Source organism: Bufo bufo, chromosome 5 (assembly GCF_905171765.1).
Source record: "Bufo bufo chromosome 5, aBufBuf1.1, whole genome shotgun sequence".
NCBI lineage: Eukaryota > Metazoa > Chordata > Amphibia > Anura > Bufonidae > Bufo > Bufo bufo.
The window spans coordinates 516,421,797-516,437,232 of record NC_053393.1 but is presented as its reverse complement, the minus strand read 5'-3'; positions in this window follow the sequence as shown (position 1 = coordinate 516,437,232).

Below are 15,436 nucleotides of genomic sequence, written 5' to 3'. Positions count from 1 at the left end.
TCAAAAATAAGCCAGTTCCTTTTTTTTAGGGTCTACAGCAATTATAATGTCCCCCTAGAGTGCCCCCAGTAATAATAACAACATCCTATATTGTGCTCCAGGTAATAATGCCTGTATAGTGTCCCCCCAAATAATGTCCCATAATAAGTCCTGTGATAGAAAGGCCCCTACATTGTCTCCCCAATAGCAACGTCCCCCAAACCACATAGTTATTTCCCCCACACTGCCCTATATAGTAATTTCCCTCACATTGGCCCTATATAGTTATTTCCCCCACACTGCCCCATGTAGCAATTTCCTCCACACTGCCCCCATGTAGTAGTTTGCCCCCACACTGCCCCTATAAAGTAATTTGCCCCCACACTGACCCCATTAAGTTATTTGTCCCCATTAAGTAATTTGCCCCCACACTGCCCCCATTAAGTAATTTGCCCCCACACTGCCCCATTAAGTAATTTTCCACTACACTGCCCCCATGTAAAATACTTACCTGTTCCCGTGATGGTGAGGCAAGTGTGCGTACATCAAAGCCCTGCGCCCTGGCACAGGTGCGCGATGACGTAATCGCACGTGATGACGTCATCACGCATGCCTGCGTCGGGCTTTTACTACCACATAGGCCTCAGGCCTACTAGGCTTGAAGCCTATGGCGGTGATAGGCGGCGGGGTAGGGAACCATGTGCTCCCGTGCCCCGCCGCAGTATGTGGGTGTTCGGGTCGGTGTTGTGCCCCCCAGTGATGCTGGGCCTGGGGCAGCCGACCCGAACGTCCCTATTATAATCCGCCACTGGGTGTTGGCCACAGAAAGTGGAGCTTGGGTGCAAGAAGAGCAATGGTGATGCCTTCATTGCAACAAGGGGCTAATTTGCATATTAGGAAAAAGTATAACTTGAGAACAGAGCCTCAGATCAACAAAATAAAAACAGTGAGTCAAGTAAGCCCAAAGTGAACCCTCATCCAAGAAACAACATTCCTTAGACTCAAAAGCAGCCAGAAACCAGCTTAAAGGGAACCTGTCACCTCCAAAAAACATCTGAAGCCGCCAGCAGTACCTGAGAGTAGCCAGCAGTGTGTTTCTGACGATTGTTTTGTTCCTGAAGGCCGATGCGGCAAAAGCTCTGAAAACGTTCCTTTTGCCGCATCTGCATTCAGGAACAAAACAATCGTCAGAAACACACTGCTGGCTAGTCTCAGGTACTGCTGGAGGCTTCAGATGGTTTTTGGAGGTGACAGGTTCCCTTTAACTTAAAGACTAGCCCTGGGAGGACTTGAACAGACATCTATAGACAGGGCCGGCTCCAGGTTCATGTGGGCCCTTGGGTGATAAAGTCTCAGTGGGCCCCCTTACACAGTGATAACTCTCTGAGTACAGATAATATAGTAGATGTCCCCTGCAGTCCTATGTAACAGCACAGATAACACAGTGATGGCTAAGTACAGAAAATGTGGCAGTGTTACCTGCAGACCTATGTAAAACCACAGATACCACTAGTGTTGATAATGTGGTAGTGTTACCTGCAGTCCTATGTAAAACCACAGATAACACTAGTGCTTATAATGTGGTAGTGTTACCTGCAGTCCTATGTAAAACCACAGATAACACTAGTGCTGATAATGTGGTAGTGTTACCTGCAGTCCTATCTAAAACCACAGATACCACTAGTGTTGATAATGTGGCAGTGTTACCTGCAGTCCTATGCAAAACCACACATAACATTAGTGCTGATAATGTGGTAGTGTTACCTGCAGTCCTATGTAAAACCACAGATAACACTAGTGCTGATAATGTGGTAGTGTTACCTGCAGTCCTATGTAAAACCACAGATAACACTAGTGCTGATAATGTGGTAGTGTTACCTGCAGTCCTATGTAAAACCACAGATAACACTAGTGCTGATAATGTGGTAGTGTTACCTGCAGTCCTATGTAAAACCACAGATAACACTAGTGCTGATAATGTGGTAGTGTTACATACGTCCTTAGTGTGCCTCCCTGTGCCTCTCCCACGGACTCCATGCTGGCGCCGCTGCCTCCTCTTTCATTCTTCTTCTTGCCCCGCACAGGACGTCCTGTTGCAGCTGCGTCAAGACAATGGAACACTGTGGGCATGGTGATGTGACACACACACACAGGGACACACATACAGGGAGAGACACACACACAGGGACAGACACACACACAAGGACAAACACAGAGGGACAGACAGGGACAGACAGACACAAACACACAGAAGGACAGACACACACAGCTAGGCCTCACCACACTCCAGCCAGGCTCCTCTCCTTACAGAAACACAGCTCTCTGCTCCTCCCCCACTGATCAAGTGGGTGGATTACATGAGGAAGGACCTTTAGCCCAGAAGGAATCTTCATCTACTCTGTCCTGGGGCCGCCCACCCCAGCAGTGCACTCCCCGACAATTGTCTGCATTGCTGAGGTAGGCTTCCCTAGAATTCAGAAAAGCCCGTTTGAGGAAGACCAGGACATGGCTGCAGGAGTGAGCAGGCACAGTGGCCCCCGGCATTTGCCCAGGTATGCCGGGTACTGACGCCAGCCCTGTTTATACAAGCTTTAGTACCTTCAAGGCCGTGAACTGGATTTAGGCAGTAAGGTGCTACTGGTTTATGTCAATAAAACATTACTGCTTAAAGGGGTTCTCTGGGAATTTAGAAAATGAAAATACCTAAATATTACTTTATTATAAATATTTTTCCAAATACCTTTCATTAATTATGATGGCTCGTTTTGTCTGGGAAGCAATCATCAGGAGAAATAAAATGGCCTCTGTCCTATCAGTACACACAAAACCTGTCCTAATCACACAGCAGGACACAGCCACACCCCCACCTCCGCTCTGCACCTCACGTCTCCTCATGAACTCCATTCCTACAGAGATTCAGCTGAAGATCATATTAAACTGTATTCAGGATCATAATCCCTGACAAGTAGAGAGGAGGAGGAGGCAGCTCTTTAGCTCAGAGTTCTGAAGTAACTTGTCCTCCTGTGTGGTTAGGACAGGTTTTGTGTGTACTTATTTCTCCTAATGATTGCTCCCCAGAGAAAACGAGCCATTAAAACTAATGAAAGGTATTTGCGAATGTATTTATAATAAAAGTAATATTTAAGTTTTTTCATTTTCTCAATTCCTGGAGAACCCCTTTAAGGAAAGGGTATATTGCTTTGGTGCCCACCACACTTTTATACAGACTGGCCATCCGATATGTGATCTGCACCTAGGGTGGCCACTGGCTTCACCCCAGAAAGCCGAACCTCACCGGCCATGCCCCCAAACCGATAAACCACACCCACCTCCGTGAAGCCACTCCCCCGCCTGCGTGAAGCCATTGCCGTCCGGGAAAAAAACGGGGGGAGGACAGGGAAGAAGTGTCTGAATGGAAGGTGAGCTGGGGGCAGCCGGGGTGCTTCTCTCCCCCTCAGTCAGCCACAGGGAGCCATGTCTGCGGCTCTAGTGACTGACTGGGGATGAGAGAAGCCTCAGTCAGTTGCTACAGCTCATGCTAAGACAGTGCAGTGCTGCTGTCTGAGCGTGAGATACTGCAAGGGTGGACATCCCTGTGACAGGGAGCCATAAAACCGGACTGTCCGTCCTAAAACCGGACGTCTGGCCACCCTATCTGCACCCCGCAACTGAAAACTGCATAAAGTGTTAATGTACCTGTGGTATTCTGATTCCGATTGTTGTAATTGCGATTTATCCCTAGTGAGACCTCTATGCCTGGCCTGTATAAGCAGATATAATCACTGCGGACAATCCTTATCAGATAGCTTAAACTCGCCAACACAGAGTTTATCCGTGTAAGTTGCTTTATTCTGTAAGCCAGATAAGAGAGTACAGCAGAACAGAGGGATTCCGGTATTGTGCGGTCAAAAGATGATGCTTTCATAAGCGTACATGAAAATACATGTGTACCTGTACATATGTCTGGAGCAGAATGAAGATACAGGAAGTGAAGTACACAGAAGAAGGAGTGGAGCAAGGAAATGAATGACAGATATCACGAACAAGAAAAACAAGTGCATTACCAAAAACGGCCACTAGATGAGAGCATATAACCAAATATAGAATATCATATAAAATAAACTATATAGATTTTAACTGTGTAGCAGCATATGTGGTTATTTGGTAAGATTGTGATGTGAATTTAGAGTAAGACTCAGAGCGGATTACTGACCATCATTGCTACTGCCAAAACACAACTATTGGGAGAACCCTACTTTGTGACATTCTTCAGAACCAGGCCTCTGGCTGCTGTATGAACTACTACACCAATCTGTTCAGTAAAGAGAGACTTTATTGATTGCAAAGAATTGGGCCTCTGTCATCATCTGCTGCCCCGCCATCACCCCGCTCCTCTGTTTCGCACCCATCTACTTAAAGGGGTTGTCCCACAAAAAATATTCTACAGTTTTTAAACTAGCACCTGGACCTGAATACTTTTGTAATTGCATGAAATTAAAAATTTAGCACAGCCACTGAATTATTCTATAAAATGTATCTGTATAGCGCCACCTGCTGTTTGTTCTTTTTCTTCTTTATTTGTCCTCCTCACTGAGATGGCCGCACATGCTCAGTTTCGTCCTTCAACTGCCTCCTGTGCTGTGATAGGGAGAGCATGGACACGCCTCCTGATCTGTGATAGGGAGAGCATGGACACGCCCACTGAGCTGCAGCAGAAAAGACACTCCCCTTGAGCTGTCAGCTTGATATAAATCTAGCAGAGCAATGAATGGGGAGATCTCTGGACCCATGTGAGGTACAGGGCTGGTTCTAGCTTTGTCAGAAAGAGGTTATCATGTACTCTATGATGTCTGATTTTCATTTTGTACATTAATCATGGGATAACCCCTTTAACATCAAGGGCACCCCACCTAACACCATGCAGGAGCTCCCAGAAAACCAGGGATTGCCAAGAGGGAATAAAGGGTGCACCCTCTACTCAATGCACAGACCCAGGGGAGCTTTGGAGTGAGGACAGCCACCATGAATTCCCAACACTCCTATCAGTGCCACTAATACCCCTTCCATTCTCCCTACCTCCAACATGGGTTCACTGCAATAATACCCTGAAATACTTCTGTATTCCAGTGTATTATGTCAGTTACAGTAAAACTGACATAATGCCTATAAGGCCCTGCGAATAGCAGAGCCTAATAGGTATCTGTACATATCAGGCCTGGCGGCCATTCTCACGGCTCAGGCTACCATAGCAACCTCTCAGCAATCGGGGGGCTGATATGGTGTGAGAGACTGTGAACCCCAGAAGAGAAAGAATCCTTAGGAAACTTACAATTTAATATTTTAATAGGAAGTATATTTCACTCTAAGGTTACAATTGACATGCTACAGATTTCAAAATCCAAACTGCAGGTCAATTTCAGTACATACATTTTTTTTTCTTTCCTAGAACAGTACAGTATTGGGGCTCATTCACACGACCATAGTTTTGGTCCGCATCTGATCCGCAATTTTTGCAGATGAGATGCAGTCCTATTCATTTCAATGGCCTTGCAAAAAAATAAAAATAGAACAGTAAAAGAAAAAATGGCGGCATGTACTCGGCTGGGATCCGTGTTTTGTGGATCTGCGATTTGTAGACCGCAAAACACTTACGGCTGTGTGCATCAGCCCTTAGGGCTTGTTCACACGACTGTATGGCTTTTTCAGTGTTTTGTGGGCCGTTTTTTAACGGATCCGTTTTTCCATTTTTGTTTCAGTAGTTGTTTTTCCGGATCCATTCCATTTTTCCGTTCAGTTTTTCCATATGGCATATACAGTATACAGTAATTAAATAGAAAAAATTGGGCTGGGCATAACATTTTCAATAGATGGTTCCGCAAAAACGGAACGGATACAGAAGACATACGGAGTACATTCTGTATGTGTCCCGTTTTTTTTGCAGACCCAATGACTTGGATGGAGCCACGGAACGTGATTTGTGGGCAATAATAGGACATGTTCTATGTTTGAACGGAAATACGGAAACGGAATGCATACGGAGTACATTCAGTTTTTTTTTGCGGAACCATTGAAATGATTGGTTCCGTATACGGACTGTATACAGAACTCAAAAAACGGCCCATATACAGAACGCAAAAAAACGTTCGTGTGAATGAGCCCTTATGCTGTGGATTTTCTGCACAACAATCCTTGCGGAAAAACTGTGTGTAATTTGCTTCTGTGCCTAATGTGTCCTTGACCCACGATTATTATCCTGTTTCAGGCTACCTGCACACGGGTGCAGGTTTTGGGCATATGCACATGAGCTTGGATGTATAGGGAGAGGTATAAGCAGTAGAAAGAGTGAAGTGCTTATGCCGCTGTACAGAACACTGGTGAGACCTCACTTGGAGTATTGTGCGCAGTACTGGAGGCCATATCTCCAGAAGGATATAGATACTCTAGAGAGAGTTCAGAGAAGAGCTACTAAACTAGTACATGGATTGCAGGATAAAACTTACCAGCAAAGGTTAAAGGACCTTAACATGTAGAGCTTGGAAGAAAGAAGAGACAGAGGGGATATGATAGAAACTTTTAAATACATAAAGGGAATCAACTCGGTAAAGGAAGAGAGCATATTTAAAAGAAGAAAAACTACCACAAGAGGACATAGTTTTAAATTAGAGGGGCAAAGGTTTAAAAGTAATATCAGGAAGTATTACTTTACTGAGAGAGTAGTGGATACATGGAATAGCCTTCCTGCAGAAGTAGTAGCTGCAAATACAGTGAAGGAGTTTAAGCATGCATGGGATAGGCATAAGGGCATCCTTCATATAAGATAGGGCCGGGGGCTATCCATAGTATTCAGTATATTGGGCAGACTAGATGGGCCAAATGGTTCTTATCTGCCAACACATTCTATGTTTCTATGTTTCTATGATGGAAGTTGTAGTTTTGCAACAGCTAAAGGGCCGCAGGTTGAGCATCCCTGGTGTAGACCATCTCTTGCAGATCATGCACCCATTCAAGTCAATAGGTATGTATCCCCAAATGGCGTGCACACGAACGGTGCCCATGCATTGCAGACCGCTATTTGCGGTCCGCAGCATGGGCACGGAGCACACACACTCATGTGCATGAGCCCTTACAATCAGGAAAATCTGCACAAATTTCCGTGCAGATTTCTGTGCATTTCCACTCCAAAAACCATGTGTTACTTGCTTTATTATTGAAGGTTTGATGCAGTTTTGTCACAGATCTCACCCTTATATTGCAAAGGGTGAAATCAGCACACAAAAAAATGCAGATTTCAAAATCCGTACAGCAGGGCAAATTCTGCAAGGAGGAAAAGCAAAGTGTACGTGAGATTTGTCTAATCCTAGTCACTTTGCCTGTACTGTTTGACACTGTGGTTTTTCAACACAAAAATCTGCGTGGAAAAACACCAGGTGCAGGAACAATAACCCTGATTTTGGCTGTAATTGCATAAATTAAAAAGTTGCCAGTACGTGAGGACAGTGTAGTCAAGCTATAAATGCGCTTTAAAGTTAGAAAAGAAAAGAGGTTAAGAATGAGCAAATTAGTGGCACAAAAGTACGGTCATAGCTACCGGTAGTTGTAAAACTGTTTGAGACAATTTCACAATTTCAAATGTTAACCATATTATTTGTTGCTTATACTGCCCTCTAGTGGTTATAGACAGCATGTAGATAAGCTTTTGTAACTGTGTGTATAAGAACACAAGGAGGACTTGACAGTGTGCTTACCAATTACAGTATATATCTTATACGGTATATGCTAAGGAGAGATTTATTAGCCCCTTTGTGATTCGATGAATTTCACAAAAAAATTAACTTTGTGACGAATGCAATGACTGAGAGCTGCGATAGCGCCGCTCACCGTCATTGTACCCCTCAGATGCCGCGATCATGTATGAGTGTAAAATTAATAATAAAAAAAAAATTAAATCAAACTTACCGCCTCCATTTCCTCGGGGCGGGTCGGCCGCGGCCATCTTGCTTGAAGATCTCGGCCAAAATCCTGTGCGGCACGAGATTACATCATCACGCCGGCAACCATGGTACTTAAGAGGTCATTTAGAGGTTCTGTTAGATGACCGAACCTTCAGAAGGCAGCCAGAAGCCTTCTGAAGGTTCCCAGGCATGCCATTGTACAGATCCTATTATGCCCTGCCTCAAGCTGGGCTTAACAGTAACATAGCAATATGGCTATTAAGGGGGATCTGTCAGCAGATTTGTACCTACGACACTGGCTGACCTGTTACATGTGCACTTGGCAGCTGAAGACATCTGTGTTGGTCCCATGTTCATATGTGCCCGCATTGCTGAGAAAAATTATGTTTAAATATATGGAAATGAGCCACTATAGCAACAGGGGCGTTACCATTACTCCTAGTTTCTCTGCTCTCTCTGGAAATGAAGTGAAAACCATGCCCAGATGAAAATCATGCCCAACAAAAAAAGAATAAATCAAAATGGTCGAAATGCAATCAAACGTCATACATACATAACTGAAAATGGTAACAATAAAAACTACAGATCGATATGGCGATGCAAAAAACAAACAAAAAAAAACATTTTTAAACATTATTTTTATATTTTAAAATGAAAAAGCAAAAATACAAAATGGCTGTGGCAGTCTGACGTGAAAAGTCTCAATTTTGTAGCACAAATATTGAGAGCTCCATAACGCGTGAGATAAAAGTGGCGTAAGGCCTTGATAAGTTCCCACCAAAGTATTTTTTGGAACGAAACTGGGAGATTACATCAGGGTCACACTTGTGGTCAATGTCTGGACGGAGGTTTTGTATGCTCCTGGGCTCCCAAAACAAAAGCTGTAATAAGACCCCAACTATGACTTATTATAATACTAATCTCTTCAGAATGATTATCCACTGGGCCCTTTGATACTTCGGGACCCAGGTGATACAGAAACGTCTGCACCACCTTTAGTAACACCTCTGCCTATATCCATAAGTAGTTGACATCTATAGTGATGAAGTAGACTGACTGTCTTCTCCACTTCCCATGAATGAGTCAGATTTGCTGTCTAAACATTTTACCTATCAGTTATCCTGAGGAAGGAATAATTATCTCTGATTGTTTCTCTCCAAACACAAAGTTGCTTACAAGAAAATGACAAAACCATCATTAGATACCAGTTCCTCTACGCACTAGGAGGAATGGACATGAATGTCTAGTGAGAGTCTCCTTGTAGATGGGGGCTGATTTAATATCCCCTTAAAGGCGTCTTGCATCAACATCCTTTGAAATAATCATTCATGAAAGTTGCTGTAATTGTGTAATGTATTTCTTACCTTTATTGCTCCTATCGTCTGTTCTGGGCTGTGGTCACATGACCATGTCCATGCAGCTCATTCTTATTATTACCTGTGATGTCATGTCCATGAGTGGGGCAGTGATAGGGCAGTGTCTATGTAACTACCTGGATGGGAGGAGCTATAAACTAGCTGGGCATTGTTAGGGGTGGTGCTGGAGGTGTGGCAGAAAAAGGAGACGTGCATCATGGGTTTGATTAGATACGACAACAGGAAGTGCTACATACAGGATGGAAACAACCAGAGGGATTGGTTTACATGGTGGAAACGGGACAGGAGAGTCCAAATTAAAACAGGGACATGGGGGCCATTGTTAGGCCACCAGCTGCCTTTGCAACCACTCAGTACCATGCAAACACATGACAGATATGAAGTCTCCCTTCTTCTCTGTAACCACTTAGATGTCACAGTTAGCATTGACCGCAACATCAAAGTGTTTAAGTCGTAGAGGACCCGCGCCGTACATATACGGGGCAGATGTCCGTGACTTAGGGACCAGCGCCGTTCATGTACGGCGCTGTGATCAGGCGGGTGCAGGACCTCTGCCACATGCGCCAGCAGCGGTGAAATCACCGATGACAGCACATTAACCCTTCGTGTGCCACGGTCAGCTGTGACCGCGGCACATGTGATGTCCTCACGGGTATCGCAGCTGCCATCGGGTCCCTGTGCTGCTGTGATGGGGACCCGATGGCATGAAAGGCAGCGCGATACCTTCCTTAGGCATCGGGGCTGTCTTCCGGTGACGAGCCTGTGAGATCCAGCCCCCTGGATCTCACAGGCAGGAAGCTGTATGTGTAATACACACTGTATTACACTTACAGCCAATGCATTCCAATACAGGAGTATTGGAATGCATTGTAAAGGGGATAAGACTCCCAAAAGTTGAAGTCCCAGAGTGGGGCAAAAATAAAAGTGAAAAAAAAAGTAAAAAAATAAAGTTTTCCAAAAAAATTTATTTTAAGTTTCAAGTAAAATAAACATAAAAATATCCTTTTGCCAAAATAAAGGGAAAAAAAATTGTAAAAAAATAGGGGAAAAAAGAAATGTACACATATTAGGTATCGCCGCGTCCATATCGACACATGACCTAACCCCTCAGATGAACACCGTCAAAAAAATTAAATAAAAACTGTGCTAAATAAACTATTTTTTGGTCACCTTACATCACTAAAAGTGCTACATCAAGCGATCAAAAAGGCGTATACCCCCCAAAATAGTACCAATCTAACAGTCACCTCATCCCACAAAAAATGAGTACCCTATCTAAGACAATCGCCCAAAAAATAAAAAAAACTATGGCTCAGAATATGGAGACATGGAGACACTAAAACCGTTTTTTTTTTGTTTAAAAAATGCTGTTATTGCGTAACACTTAAGTGAATTTAAAAAAGTATACATATTAGGTATTTCCGCGTCCGTAACAACCTGCTCTATAAAAATACCACATGACCCAACCCCTCAGATGACCACCGTAAAAAATTAAAAATAAAAACGGTGTAAAATAAAAAAAATTTTTTGTCACCTTACATCACAAAACGTGCAATAGCTAACGATCAAAAAGTCATACACACCCCAAAATAGTGCCAATCAAACCGTCATCTCACCCCGCAAAAATCATACCCTACCTAAGACAATTGCCCAAAAACTGAAAAAACTATGGCTCTCAGACTACGGAGACACTAAAACATGATTTTTTTTGTTTCAAAAGTGAAATCATTGTGTAAAACTTACATAAATAAAAAAAATGTAGACATATTAGGTATGGATGCGTCCGTAATAACCTGCTCTATAAAAATATCACATGATCTAACCCCTCAGGTGAACACAGTAAAAAAATAAAAAAAATAACGGTGTAAAAAAACGCCATTTTTTGTCACCTTACATCACAAAAAGTGCAATAGCTAGCGATCAAAAAGTCATACACACACCAAAATAGTGCCAATCAAATCGACATCTCATCCCACAAAAATCCTACCCTACCTAAGACAATCGCCCAAAAATTGAAAAAACTATGGCTCTATGGAGACAAATAACAGATAAATAAATAAAAAAGTAGACATATTAGGTATCGCCGTGTCCGTAATAACCTTCTCTATAAAAATATCACATGACCTAACCCCTCAGGTGAATACCGTAAAAAATAAAAGTGTAAAAAAAAAGCAATTTTTTGTCACCTTACCATCACAAAAAGTGTAATAGCAAGCGATCAAAAATTAATATGCACAATATAATAGTACCAATCAAACAGTCATCACATCCCGAAAAAAAATGAGCCCCTACACAATACAGTCGCCCAAAAAATAAATAAAACTGCGGCTTTCAGAATGTGGAGACACTAAAAAATCTTTTTTTTTTCATATTTGGTATTGTCGCGTCTGTAACAACCTGCTCTATAAAAATACCACATGATTTAACCTGTCAGATGAATGTTGTAAATAAAAAATAAAAACGGTGCCAAAACATGCTTGGCTGAGCTCCGCATACACATGATTGGCTGAGCTCCGCATACACTCTTGCTAAAGGGACAAGCTAACGATAGCCAACAGACCTCAGAATGGTAAAGATCGGGGGACAGAAACCCACCTCAATCCCCAAAGGTCCAAATCCGGGATCAGGGATGGCAAAATACCTGAAAAAGCAAGCAGCAACGTCTGTGACTAAAGAGCCCAAGATGGCGCCGGCAGATGAGCGCTCTGCAGCGGTCTCAGAGAAAGGCTGGTCTGAAGGCGACAGCGACGGGGGTGAGTCAAAATGCTCCCGTACATTGCCAGTATCAAGAAAATGTATCAAACAGGCACTAGCTGAGGCCCTGTCGCCCCTCAAGCACAAGATTACAGTGCTAACACAGGAGATAATACACATAGGCCATAGGGTTGAATACCTGGAGACCATGCAACAGGCTGCCCTAAGACACAGCTCTGCGGTCTCCAATTCCCTCGTCTCTTGTCAACACCACATAAAGCTTCTCCATGCTGCAATGGAAGACCAGGAAAACAGAGGACGGAGGAACAATCTCCGGTTTAGAGGCATACCTGAATCGATACCTAATGGCGATCTTAAAGACACTATCATACAGATTGCTGAATCTCTGCTGAATAATATCGAACCCTCCCAGATGATTATAGAAAGGGCTCATAGGGCTCTCAGACCAAAACCCTCAGACACTGAACCACCTAGAGATGTAATCTGTCGATTTCTGAGCTTTGCAGAGAAAGAAAAGATCCTCTATGCAGCAAGAGCCTCAAACGACATCATCTTTGGTGAATCCTCAATCTCTATATACCAAGATCTTTCCCCTATCACATTAAAAAAGAGAAGAAACCTAAAAACTCTCACAGATCTTCTCCGCACCAAACAAGTCCCCTAAGATGGACTTTCCCTTTTGGCCTAACATTTAAACACTCTGGCAAGCAGATAAAGATCACCTCCTACTCTGATCTAATGGAAGCATTCTCCATCATGGACATCTCTCCGTTGGACATTATGGATTGGGACGCAGTATCTGATATAGCCACTCTGCCGGTTCTACCCAAAGTGACCCCATGGGAGAAATCAACCACTCCGAAAAGACAAAGATCAAAACAAAGCAGCGGCAACCTGACCCTCAGAAGAATAACAGGGACCATCTACTAACCTCTTTCCTCCAGCACTCAAAATTATGGTGAAAGTACTCATACTCAGCCTCTATAATGCCCTTACCCTGCTGCCTTCCCTCTCAACCTCTCCCCTGTTATCCTTCTCCTGAAGTCTATAATTCTCTTCTTGAAGTCTATTCATCTCATTCCCTCCTGTCCCAAAAAACAGCAAGATCCCTTACTTAGGGGTAAAACCCACCGTACCCCCAAAGAAGAAACCCTCAAGTTTCAGAATGTTGTAATTGTTGCCACCTGATTTCTTACAGTTAAACTGCTGTAATGTTATTTACTTTATATACCTTTTATGTTTCCCTAGTTTTGAAATACATGTGTACCATTTTCCATTCACTGGCAAGATGCAGACCACTCGCTCTCTCTCCTGGAGGTTGCCGTGACGCTCCACTGCTCCAAACTTAGACTCCCCTCCTACAGATATGATCAGACCTCCGTAAGAATTTCTCTTCTTTACTCACCATGACAAACCTCAAATTATCATCATATAATGTGAAGGGACTTAGATCCCCTTCTAAAAGATCACAAATCTTTTCCCTTTTAGGGAAAGAAAAATGATCAATAGTTTTTCTTAAAGAAATTCATTATAAACACGGGAAGTACCCGGACCTATCATTTTATAAATTCCCAAACTGGTACTACTGTGGGGCGGATGGTGCGGCCTTCAGTGGAGTGAGCGTGGGATTCAGGAAGGATGTTCCCTTTTTGTATAAGATGTATACCTTTGCCAACATATATGCTCCCAACAGTGACCAGACCACCTGGCTACTTTCTGTCTTAACCTTGGTAGAGTCTATGCAAGAGGGAACACTCATTTTAGCAGGGGACTTTAACGTCGCTTTACAACCTCTAGTTGACACTTCCTCCAAAAAAATCTTCTTTTTCAGCAAGAAATCTGAAAAAACTTAACTCTAGACTCTACGATTTAGGTCTTGTGGACATATGGAGATGCCTTAATCCCTCTTGCATAGATTACTCCTTTTACTCAGCCCCAGGAAATTCCTATAGTAGGATTGACTACATTTTCACTCCCAAAGACCAAATACACCTCTGTTCTGAGGCAAAAATCGGAACTATCACAATATCAGACCATTCTCCGATTTTTTGTAATCTACATTCCCCACCAGAATCGAGTAAACCCCATATCTCGAGGTTGAACGAGTCCATACTGAGAAACGAGGACCACAGGAAACATTTCTCATCTCTTCTAGATGAATATTTCATCACCAATAACACACCAGACATTTCTCCCCAAACCCTATGGGATGCCCACAAAGTATTCATTAGGGGCCACTTTATTAGCAAATGCTTCTTTTTTAAAGAAACAATCTAACAAACTCATCTCCTCCCTATAAGACAATATCCACAACCTAGAATCCCTCCATAAAAGATCCTTAGCAGCCCAACACCTGTCTAAACTGACAGCCCTTAGAACAGAACTTAAAAACCTTTTAAATGCAAAATCAGCAAAATACTATTTATCCTCCCAACAAATTTTTTTTGCCCATGGCAATAAAGCATCTAGATTTATGATGCAACGCATAAGGCGTAGACGACTAGAGAGAGCTATGTACCCTCCATCAAATCCCCTATGGGCTACCAACTCTTTTCATCTGAAGCTATCGCCGAGCAATTCAGACTGTTCTACGAATCCCTGTACAACCTATCACAAAAGAAAGAAATTGAAATAGACCCAGATAGGGAACCCACCATCAACTCATTTCTAGATTCTTTAAATCTCCCTACCTTATCCAAAACCCAACAAGACGCATTGGCTAAACCTTTTTCTCTCACAGAACTCAAAAACACTCTCAAATCAACCCCCAAAGACAAGTGCCCTGGCCCTGACGGCTTCCCAACTACATATTACTCCTCTTTCCAAGAATCTCTGCTCCCTCACCTACTCTCTGTATGTAACCTAGCATTAAACGACCAACCCTTGTTATCTGATATGACCAACGCACTGATTACTATGATCCCCAAAGATGGGAAAGACCTAACATCATGCGCAAACTATCGCCCCATATCCCTACTAAATATAGATTTAAAAATTCTTGCCAAAGTGTTGGCCATTAGACTTCAATCTTTCCTCCCTAACCTGATCCACCCCGACCAAGTAGGATTCGTGAAAGGTCGAGAAGGGAAGGATAACACCACCAAGATCATAGATGCCCTCTTCTTTGCCTCATACAAAAAAATACCCCTAGTATTACTTGGCACTGATGCCGAAAAAGCATTTGACCGTATAGATTGGTCCCTTAATAAATGCACCCTGCATAAGTTCCATTTTCCTCCTTCATATATCCAAGCAATGTTTGCTATGTATGCGAACTCTTCCGCCTCTGTTTTAGTGAACAATCTCATATCGTCAGGGTTGCCCCCCTCTCCCCCTTAATATTTGTCCTTGTAATGGAAACTCTATTACAAGCCTTGAGGCAGGAGGAGGGTATCACCGGACTTAAAATAGGAT